This window comes from Carica papaya, chromosome 5, assembly GCF_054855325.1.
Source record: "Carica papaya isolate Zhongbai chromosome 5, ASM5485532v1, whole genome shotgun sequence".
In the NCBI taxonomy this organism is placed as follows: domain Eukaryota; kingdom Viridiplantae; phylum Streptophyta; class Magnoliopsida; order Brassicales; family Caricaceae; genus Carica; species Carica papaya.
In genome coordinates, this window is record NC_142313.1 from 5,481,376 (window position 1) to 5,493,453 (window position 12,078).

Here is a 12,078-nt window from a genome sequence, read left to right on the forward strand (position 1 = left end):
AATTTATTAATATTTAACTTGATGGTAATAATAATTATTATTAAAGAAAAATTATATCAAAATTTTATATGTTCTGATGTTATACTAATTACTATTTTTTATAACTTGACAGTTAGTTTTGTATAAATATATATATTCATTTGTTTTAAAATTGTTTGAGAATTATATTTTAAAATTTGTATTTTTGGATCTACTAGTATAATAAAATAAAACTATTGATTATTTGGAGTAAGATGAATAAAGACATTTTCCAGAATTGTGATTATGGAGAATTCCTCTTGATTCTCTTGTTCTTGGCTAGAGTGCCACTTCCTCATATTAGTTCAAACTCAAAAATCATGGTTATGTAAGAAGAGGTAACCCTAGGAAAGCAGCATCAACCGATCTTATTAGAAATAATCACGGTCGTTATTAGGTTACTAAGTTGCTGTGCAATCTCGATATTAATCGTAAAATTTTAGTTGAATTCTATAAGGTTCTTGAAGGATTTAAGCTTGCTCGAATAGAAGGGAAGGAAAAACTTATTATTATTGAAATCAACTTTCTTTACATCAAATAAATTTGATATAATTAATGCAAGAATACTTTGTCATCCATGGAGATGGTGAACCATAAAGGCTCTGTACTTGCAAAGATAATACTTTTACTGGTCAATTGGTTAAGTGAATTCACCATATTTTTTAATACAATTTAATCAAATTTTAACATGTTTTTAAAGATTTTTATCAATTTTTTTTTTTATCTAAATCACTACAATACAGTTTGGACCTGTTTGATTGAGTATTAATTTTTTTATTTATTTTTGTTGCTTTTTTTATTGTACAAAAAAAAATTATTTATTTAAATTAGAATTATTTAAATATATTTACAGTCTTAAAATTAATTTTTAAAAACATTTGAATATCCAAGTTAAAGCGAGACTGAATTGCAACCTTAACTCTGTGTCTCGCATATGAGCCTCCACTAAAGATTAAACTTGAATAAATTACAAAATATAAAATAATTTAGTTCTATTGGTTTAAAATTGAAATTCATAATTTTTTATTATATTATTTAAAATAGTCAAATAAATTATAAAATGATGTCAATATAATAAATAAATAAATACATTGCTCGTAATACCAACCAATTTTTTTTTTTTTTTTACTAATAAATATAATTATTTATTTATTTAATTTAATTTATTATATTTTATTTTATTTTAATTTAATAAAAAAATAGAATAAAATTTATTAAGAATTAAATTGAAAACAATTTAGGAAAAAATGGATGAAAAATTAGATTCGGGGAGTATTTTTGAAAGAAAAATCAGAAACCGAGAGTCAAAACGCAATTTAGAAAAAAATTATCACCTCAGACGCTCGGTTAGCAGCCCCGACCAACCAGGACGCGCCAAGTGGCAGAGGTGCTGATGCAGGGGGGGCTACATGGGTGATCCGCGTGCTTGCGATCGAACGGCTGAGATTCGTTCCCGCACGCACAGATGGCCCAGAGTGAATCGCGATGGACGGCTCAGATTGGATCGTGATGAACGGTTCAGATTCACTCCCTATTTAATCGCTATTGACAGTACAGATCGAACGCGATGGATGACCCAGATCAAAAGCGGATGTGTATATATAACTTCATCTGCACCAGAACCCTAACCCTAGCCGCCAGAGCCCCTCGCTAGAGAAGAGAACCAGCCGCCGCACCGGAACCCTTTCCGACCGCCAAAAAAGGTTAAAAAAAAAAATTTTGTACGAAATTCAATTTTAAACCCATCCGTAGCTAAATCGGAGTGAAAGAACCGACCAATTGGCCGGAAAACACCATCAAAGCTCGTCGCGGGGAATTTCACAAACTGCCTCTGATGAGGCCCTTTTCGATTTTCGTTTCGCGTAATTTTTCCACCGTTGTAATCACCATTTTCTTCTCTACAGATTGACCGAAGCGAAACATCCAATTATAACATGAGCCGGAGGAGCTGCCGCATCGGAGAGACTCGCCGGTGGTGAGTTTCAGTTTTTCGTATTTTTTCGGCCCACCAAGGCCCTTTAGTGTGTGTGCTTGCAGGAATCGATGTAACATCAACTGAAAACGACCGATCCGAGGCGGATCACTGCGGCGGGCCGTGACGCCGTCACCAGAGCACGGCGGAGCTGCCGTGCCAAATTTTCAAAATTCATCGAGCAGGCCCTGGGACTGATTTTAGGTTTATTTGGAACATTTGTAGGTACTATAAGCGTGTTTCAGTTCTCGAAGAAAAATTTGGGGAACCTAGGGACCATCCGTAGTCGCAGTAAACCATTTAGCTTTTCAGCGATAAATCGAGCAAAGACCCCTCACCCTATTCCTAATCGAACGGCTGAGATCCGTTTCCGCACGCACAGACGACCTAGAGTGAATCGTGATGGATGGTCCAGATTGGATCGCGATGAACGGTCCATATTTACTTCTTATTTAATTGCGATTGGATAGTTCAGATCAAACGTGATGGACGACCTAGATCAAAAGCCAATGAGTATAAATAACTCCATTCGTACCGAAACCCTAACCTTAACCGCCAGAATCCCTCGCTCGAGAAGATAACCCAGCTGCTGGGGAATCGACTGCCGCCACCCACTGTCGCACCAGAACCTTTTTCGACCGCCAAAAAAAGTAAAAAAAATTTTTCTTGCATGAAATTCAATTTTAAACCCACCCATGAAAAAATTGGAGTGAAAGAACCGGCCAATTGGCCAGAAAACACCATCGAAGCCTGGCGACGCCGTCGCGGGGAATTTCACAAATTACCTCCGATGAGGCCCTTCCCGATTCTCCTTTGGCATAATTTTTCCACCGTTGTAATCATTGTTTTCTTCTCTACAGGTTGACCGAAGTAAAACACCCAACTGCAACGTGAGCCGGAGGAGCCGTCACGCCAAAGAGCACCTCACCGGTGAGTTTTAGTTTTTCGTATTTTTTCGGCCCAACGAGGCCCTTTAATGTGTGTGCTTGCAGGAATCGACGCAAAATCGGCCGACCCGAGGTGGACCGCTGCCGCCCGCCAGAGCACGGCAGAGCCGCTGTGCTGAATTTCTGAAATTGGCCGAGCAGGCCCTAGGACTGATTTTTAGTTTATTTGGAACATTTATAGGTACTATAATCGCGTTTCAGTTCCCGGAGAAGAATTCAGGGAACCTAGGGACTACCCGTAGACGCAATAAACTGTTTAGTTTTTCGGTGTTAAATCGAGTAAGGACCCTTCACCTTATTTCAGATAGAACGACTGAGGTTCGTTCCTGCGCGCACAGATGGTCCAGAGTGAATCACGATGGACGGTGCAGATTGGATCACGATGAACGGTTCAGATTCACTTCTTATTTAATTACAATCAGACGGTCCACATCAAACGTGATGGACGGCTCAGATCAAAAGCGGATGGGTATAAATAACCCCATCTGCACCCAAACCCTAACCCTAGCCTCCAGAATCTCTCGTCGGAGCAGACAACCTAGCTGCCGGGAAGCCGATTGCCGCCATCCGCCGCCGCACCGGAACCCTTTCTAATTGTTAAAAAAGGTTTAAAAAAAATTTCACAAAATTCAATTTTAAACCCAACCATGACCAAATCGGAGTGAAAAAACTGGCCAATTGGTTAGAAAACACCATCGAAGCCCGCCGCGGAGAATTTCACAAACTGCTTCCGATGAGGCCCTTCTCGATTTCCGTTTTGCATAATTTTTCCACCGTTGTAATAATCGTTTTCTTCTCTACAGGTTAACCAAAGCGAAACACCCAACTGCAATGTGAGCCGGAAGAGCCGCTGCACCGGAGAGCCCCCCATCGGTGAGTTTCAATTTTTCATATTTTTTCGGCCCACCGAGGCTCTTTAGCGTGTGTGCTGGCAAGAATCAATGCAAAATCGACCGAATTCGGCCAAAAATGGCAAAAAAATGGCCGACCCGAGGTGGACTGCTGCTGCGGGCAACGACACTGACGCTGGAGCACGACAGATTTGTCGTGCTGAATTTTTGAAATTGGCTGAGCAGGCTCTGGGACTGATTTTTGCTTTATTTTAAACATTTGTATGTACTATAATTGCGTTTCAGTTTCTAAAGAAAAATTTAGAGAACCAAGGGACCGCCTGTAGGCGCAGTAAACCGTTTAATTTTTCGGCGTCAAATCGAGTAAGTTCCCCTCACCCTATTTTCAATCGAACGGCTGAGGTCCGTTCCTGCGCGCACGGATGGCCCAGAGTGAATCGCGATGGACGGTCCAGATTGGATCGCGATGAACAATCCAGATTCACTCCCTATTTAATCGCGATCGGATGGTCCAGATCAAACGCGATGAAAGACCCAAATAAAAAACGGATGTATAAAAATAATCCCATCCGCACCCAAACCCTAACCCTAGCCGCCAGAACACCTCACCGGAGAAGACAACCCATTTGTCGGGAAGCTGACGGCCGCCACCCGCCGCTGCATCGGAACCCTTTTCGACCGTTCAAAAAGGTAAAAATTTCTCCTTTTGCATGAAATTCAATTTTAAATAGATGTGCATAACTAATTACAGATTTTTAATGGAGCCCAAACCGGACATTATTTTCTGTTAATTTATTTTACAGTCTAAAATCATGATAGTATCTGATTTATCTATTTTATGATTTAAATGCATGTATGGTTTATTCTATGTATTTACGGTAAAAATTGTGTGACGAAATTAATTATGTTGATTTGGTAATTGAGACTAAAGGACAACAGAAAATGGGTGTGATCAAATAAACAGATGGAATGACAGCCTTACTAGATATCTTGGGAGATGGTGAACGGACCGGGTATGTAGGGAACCCTACCGTGAAGGTTGTCTCATACCAGACGGGGTATAGAGACTTGGTAATTTGGCGCTCATATCAAATGTGGTATGGGGACGGCCTACTTCACTCTCATACCGGACGGGGTATTGAGGTTTAATGTCTTGACGCTCATACTGGACAGGATATGGGGACGGCCCTGTAATTGAGATTGTTAAGGAAAAGGGTTCACGTGTAGAGGGGACATCCCTATGAATCTCCATGGATATTAGTAGGCTAGTGAAATGAGAAACAGTTATGGTTTGGTTTATTGTTAATGGATATGAATTTATGATATGTTCTATGTTGTTGATTGTTCATGAAGTTATAATCTGTATGGTATTATTGTCTCTATCGGTTGGTTTCATAGATTCTACTATGGTAAGTGAACGATAAATGATTTTATGATTGATAAACGAATTTGCTAAATTTAGTGCTCCACTAGTTGTTTTAATTTTGTACCAACTTTTGCTTCTGTGCCGGTGATATAGTGTAATATCCTTACTAAGCTAGTGTAACTCATCCTTTATTTAACTATTTCAGATCAAAAGAACTTGGTTCCAGAGTCCGATCCATAAGAAGATTGCGAGTAGATGCTAGATACTTTCTATTTTTCATTACTTTTCTTATTTCTCGTATTTCTTTCAGAGAATTCATTCTGAAATGTTTGTTTAGTACTTTTAAGTTATTGTGTAAGAGATGTAAACCTTAACCTTTTATTTCGCTTCTGCACTTAAATTATTATATATTTCCTTTTGAATTTTTGAGGTTGTTACAGTTGGTATCAAATCCACGTTCCTCAGACCCATTCCTTACACAATGATACTTAGGAAAATACCAAACTAATGAATTATCACTCAATCTTTCCTTATGAAATGCAGGTACAGAGAGATGAGGAGATGAAGATCTCCACTAAACTGAGCAGCCCGTGATGGTTCGTTTAGGGAAAATGTTGACCGGATATTTGAGATGCTGGGAGAAGTTGTCTACAGGGCTTGTGTAGTAGAGATAGCAGATAGAAAATTGAGTGTGAACCTAATAGAATTAGACACAAAAATTTTTGATGTAATTTTAGAAATGAATTGGCTAGTGGCATATCACGCCACCATAGATTGTTTTAGCAAGAAGGTTGTATTAAATCCTCTTAATGAGGAGCCATTTACAAATTAGTAAAATAATTTACTACTTCTTCCTTCATGACAAATTTTCTTATTCGTCGAGTATTTTAACCCTACTGTTTTCTCTAACTAGGCAAATCCAAAAAAGAAAATTGTATTCAAGAGATCCCAGTAGTCCGAGACTTTTCAGATGTATTTTTGAATGAACTACCCAGACTGTAAGTGGACAGGAAAATCAAATTCACCATAGACCTCCAGCCAAACACCCAACATATTTCGGTTGCTCCTTACCGCATAAGCCATGTTGAAATGGAGGAACTGACGAAACAGATCACTGAATTGCAGGACTGTAGTTTTATCAAACATAGTGTGTCCCCCTTGGGGTGCTGGAGTTACTTTTGCTAGAAAGGGAGATGGGACGTTGATGTTATGTATTGATTACAGAGGGTTGAACAGAGTCACAATCAAGAACAAGTATCCCCTTCGCAGGATTGATGACCTCTTCGATCAGTTGCAGGAGGCGCATGTCTTCTCCTAAATAGACATACGTTCAGGTTACCATCATATGAAAATCAAGACAGAAGACATCCCCAAGACAGACTTTCGAATCAGGTACGGACATTATGAGTTTCTGGTCATATCATTTGGGTAACCAACACCCCAACCATCTTCATAGATTTGATGAACAAGGTCTTCAGATAATTCTTGGATCAATTTGTTATCGTGTTCATTAATAATATCCTGGTTTATTCAAAAAGTAGAGAGGAACATGCTCACCATCTAGCATAGGTTTTGCAGGTTCTCATAGGAAAGAAGTTGTATACAAAGTTGAGTAAGTGTGGATTTTGGCTTGAGCAGACTACTTTCCTGGGATACATCGTATCAAAGGATGAAGTGTCAATGAACCTTGAAAAGGTTGAACCAGTACTCGGCTGGAAGAAATTGACATCAGTTAAGGAGTTTTATAGCTTTCTGGGAATAACGGGCTATTACCGCAAGTTTGTAGAACGGTTTTGTAGCCTAACTACTCCCCTGACCCAACTCACAAAGAAGAATGTCAAGTTTGAGTGGAATGAGGACTGTAAAAGAAGTTTTTCAGAACTAAAGAAGTGACTGACTACTGCATTTGTGCTGGCCTTACATAGTAGATCGGGGGGATATACAGTTTACAGTGATGCCTCCTATCTAGGCCTGAGTTGTGTTTTAATGCAGCATGGAAAAGTCATAGCCTATTGGCCCAGACAGTTGAAGAGTCATGAGAAAAACTATCTAATGCCTGACTTAGAGTTTGCCGCAATCATACACGTCTTGAAGACTTGGCGCCAGTATTTATATGAAGAGACCTTTCAGATCTATACTGATCACAAGAGTTTGAAACATATATTCACTCAAAAGGATCTCAACATGCGTCAAAGAAGGTGGATAGAACTTCTTAAGGACTATGATTGTGATATCTTATATCACTCGGGTAAGGGCAACGTAGTAGCCCACGCACTCAACAAAAAAAAGTGCAGGTATATTAGCCCATTTGATAGTTTCAAAATGTAGGCAGATTGGGGCCACACAATAGGTACAGGTTCAGGACTTGAGGAGAGTCACACGTTTGGGTCATCTGACCATTCAACATGAGTTAATCCAGAGAATAAGGGAAGCTCAGTTCGCTGATTTCGCTCTAGTAGCCTTCAAGAAAGATACAGAACAGGGAGTTAGCTCAGAATTCCGAGTCTTCATCGATGGGTTACTCAAATTCCAAGACAGGGTGTGTGTTCTAAGTAACAGTGAGTTAAAGAGAGACATCATGACAGAGGCCCATAGCTCAAGGTTTGCCATGCATCCCGGAAGCACTAAAATGTACCAAAGTATGCGCCTCCGATTTTGGTGGAACGGGATGAAAAGAGATATAGCTGACTTTGTTTATAAGTGTTTGGCATGTCAGCAGGTCAAGGCAGAGCATCGATACCCAGGCAGGCTACTTCAGCCATTACTGATCCCAGAATGGAAGTGGAAACATATCACCATGGATTTCGTGACATGGTTACCTAAGGCACGCTCAGGACATAATATCATCTGGGTAATTGTTGACCGGCTTACCAAGTCTTCTCACTTTTTGACCATCAGGATGACCGATCCCTTGGACAAGTTAGTAAGAATGTATATTCGAGAAATAGTCAGATTGCATGAAGTGTTAGTGACAATAGTGTTCGACAGGGACCCCAAGTTCACTTCTCGATTTTGGAATAGCTTTTAGCAAGCCATGGGAATGAAGCTGTACCTCAGTACTACATTCCATCCTCAGACTGATGGACAGTCAGAAAGAATAATTCGTACACTTGAGGATATGCTCTGAGCTTGTGTCCTTGGCTCCGGGGGCCATTGGAATGATCGTCTACCCCTGATAGAGTTTGCTTACAACAACAGCTACCAAGCGAGTATTGGCATGGCTCCGTATGAAGCGTTATATGGGTGCCAATGTAGATCGCTGATTTGTTGGGAAGAAGTGGGTGATAAAAAATTATTTGGCCTAGATCTGGTAGAGGAGACTAGATCCAAAATAATTAAGATCAGGAAGAACATTCAGATGGCTCAGAGCAGACAGAAGAGTTATGCGGACACCCAGAGGAGAGATTTAGAATTTGAGAAAGGCGATCGGGTGTTCCTTAAGGTCACTCCTTTTAAAGGAATCAGTACGTTCGGCAGGAAGGAGAAACTGAACCCCCGATTTATTGGACTATTTGAAATATTAGACAGAATTGGTACCACAGACTAGCACTGCTTCCAGAACTTTTCAAGGTCCACAATGTGTTTCATGTGTCCATGCTACACAAGTACAACCCAGACCCCTCTCATGTCTTGACCCACGAGCCTCTTCCACTCCAGGAGGATCTATCCTACGAGGAAGTACCGGTCGGCATTATGGATCGAAAGAGCATATTACTCCGCAACTGAGAACTTTTCTTTGTAAAGGTCATATCGCAGAACCAAACACCGAGAGAGGCTACATAGGAGCTAGAATCAGACTTTAGAGTTCAGTATCATCAGCTGTTCGATTGAGAGTGAAAGACAAATTTAAGGGACCAAATTTCTTTTAAGGGGGAGAGAGTTGTAACACCCACCAAAACTTTCTTTTTTCATTTTTTATTAATAAATATAATTATTTAATTATTTAATTTAATTTATTATATTATATTTTAATGAAAAAATGAAATAGAATTTATTAAGGATTAAATTGAAAATAATTTTGGAAAAAAAGGGTGAAAAATTAGATTCGGGGGGTATTTTTGAAAGAAAAATAAAAAATTGAGGGTTAAAATGTAATTTTAAAAAAATTTGCCACGTTAGACGCCCAGTCAGCAGCCCCGACCAACCACGACGAGTTAAGTGCAGAGGCGCTAACGCGGGAGGCCACGCGGGGGGAGCCACATGGGCGGTCCGTGTATGTGCGATCGAACGGCTGAGGTCCGTTCACGCGCGCACGGACGGCCCAGAGTGAATCGCAATGGACAACCCAGATTGGATCGCGATGAACAGTCCAGATTCACTCCCTATTTAATCACGATCGAACGGTCCAGATCAAACGCGATGGATGACCCATATCAAAAGTGGATGGGTATAAAAAACCTCATTCACACCCAAATCCTAACCCTAGCAGCCAGAACCCCTCACCGGAGAAGACAACCCAGCCATCAGGGAGCCGATCGCTGCCACCCGTCGTCGCACCGGAACCTTTTTCGACCGCCAAAAAAGGTAAAAAAAATTTCTTTTGCACAAAATTCAATTTTAAACCCACTCATAGCCAAATCGGAGTGAAAGAACCGGCCAATTGGCCAAAAAATACCATCGAAGTTTAGCGTCGCAGCCGTGGAGAATTTCACAAACCACTTCTGATGAGGCCCTTTTCGATTCCTGTTTCGCGTAATTTTTCTACCGTTGTAATCACTATTTTCTTCTCTACAGGTTGACCAAAGTGAAACACCCAACCGCAACGTGAGTCGAAGGAGCCGCCGCACCAAAGAACCCCACCGCCGGTGAGTTTCAGTTTTCGTAATTTTTCGGCCCACCAAAGCCTTTTAGCGTGTATGCTCACAGGAATCGATGCAAAATCAGCCGAATTGGCCAAAAACAACCGACCCGAGGCAGACCGTCGTCGCCCATGGCCGGAGCACAGCGGAGCAGCCGTGTTGGATTTTTGAAATTGGCCAAGCAAGCCTTGAGACTGATTTTAGGTTCATTTGGAACATTTGTAGGTCCTATAAGCACGTTTCAGTTCCCAGAGAAAAATTCAGGGAGCCCAATGAGCGGCCGTAGGCATAGTAAACCGTTTAGCTTTTCGGTATCAAATCGAGTAAGGACCCCTCACCCTATTCCCTATCATAGAATTGAAGTTTAAATAAATAATAATATGATATTTTGTACAAATTAAATAGATATGCATAACTAATTACAGATTGCTAATGGAGCCCGAACTAGACATTGTTCTCTGTTGATTTATTTTATAGTCTAAAAGCATGATAGTATCTGATTTATCTATTTTATGGTTTAAATGCATGTATGGTTTATTCTGTGTGTTTACAGTAAAAATTGTGTGACGAAATTGATTATGTTGATTTGGTAATTGAGACTAAAGGAAAACAGAAAATGGGTGTGATCAAATAAACAGATGGAATGACAACCTTACTAGATATCTTGGGAGATGGTGGACGAACTGGGTATGTAGGGAACCCTACCGTAAACATTGTATCATACAGGACGGGGTATTGAGATTTAATGTCTTAACACTCATACCGGACGGGATATGGGGATGACCCTGTAATTAAGATTGTTAAGGGAAAGGGTTCACATGTAAATGGGACATCCCTATGAACCCCCATGGGTACTAGTAGACTGGTGAAATGAGAAACAGTTATGATTTAGTTTATTGTTAATGAATATGAATTTATGATATGTTTTATGTTACTGATTGTTCATGAAGTTATGATCTGTATGGTATTATTGTCTCTATAGGTTGTTTTCATAAATTCCACTATGGTAAGTGAACGGTAAATGATTTTATGATTGATAAACGAATTTGTTAAATTTATTCCTCTATTAGTTGTTTTGATTTTATATCAATCTTTGCTTTTGTGCCGGTGATATAGTGTGATATCCTTACTGGGGTAGTGTAGCTCATCATTTATTTAACCATTTCAGATCAAGAGTACTTGGTTTCAGAGCCCGATCCGCAAGAATATTGCGAATAGATACTAGATACTTTCTATTTTTTATTTCTCGTATTTCTTTTAGAGAATTCATTTCGAAATATTTGTTTAGTACTTTTAAATTATTGTGTAAGCAATATAAATTTTAACATTTTATTTCGCTGCCGCACTTAAATTATTATATATTTTCTTTTAAATTTTCGGGATTGTTACATTGCTGCCATAAATTTTTTGAAATACTTTTTTTTTTTTGTAACCATTAAAACTTTTGAAATAAATTTAAATTTAATTTTTTGGGGCAAAATTAATAAAGTTCATTTATTTATACAAATAAAACTACATCAACCAAGTACGGCCTACCCTTCATTAAGAACGAATTCATTATTTCAAATAATTAAAGTTTTAATAATAATTTTAATGTAAAACTACAATCAAATTTTTTTTACAATTTTAAATATTTAATTTCGGTGTCCTTTTTTTGTTAATAATTATTTATTTCCCAAATCTAAAAGTTGTAAAGTTCACTTTTTAAAGATTTTCTTTAATCATCAAATTCCAAATTCCACACATATCGTAAGGAGTAATTTCATTTTAACTTGAGTAACTACCATTCTCTCAAATCATTAGAATTGCGTTAAGCAAACATTTATAATTTAACCTTATCTCATGAAACCAACGTATTCCTAAAAAGCCTAATGACCCAAGAGCGAAATTGAGTAAATATTATATCTACAACGTATAAAAATTAACTATAATTTATACATTTAATATATAATTAAATTGTTTTTGCTCATATATTTAATTTCATAATCATGAATATATATTTACTTACGAAAAATATTATAAATACTTGATTTGAGTTGAATATAAAATTCAACATAAATTAAAGTAATATTTTCATTCAAAAATTTTGTATCATCTGTGCATTTTTATTCTTTATACTATTTTA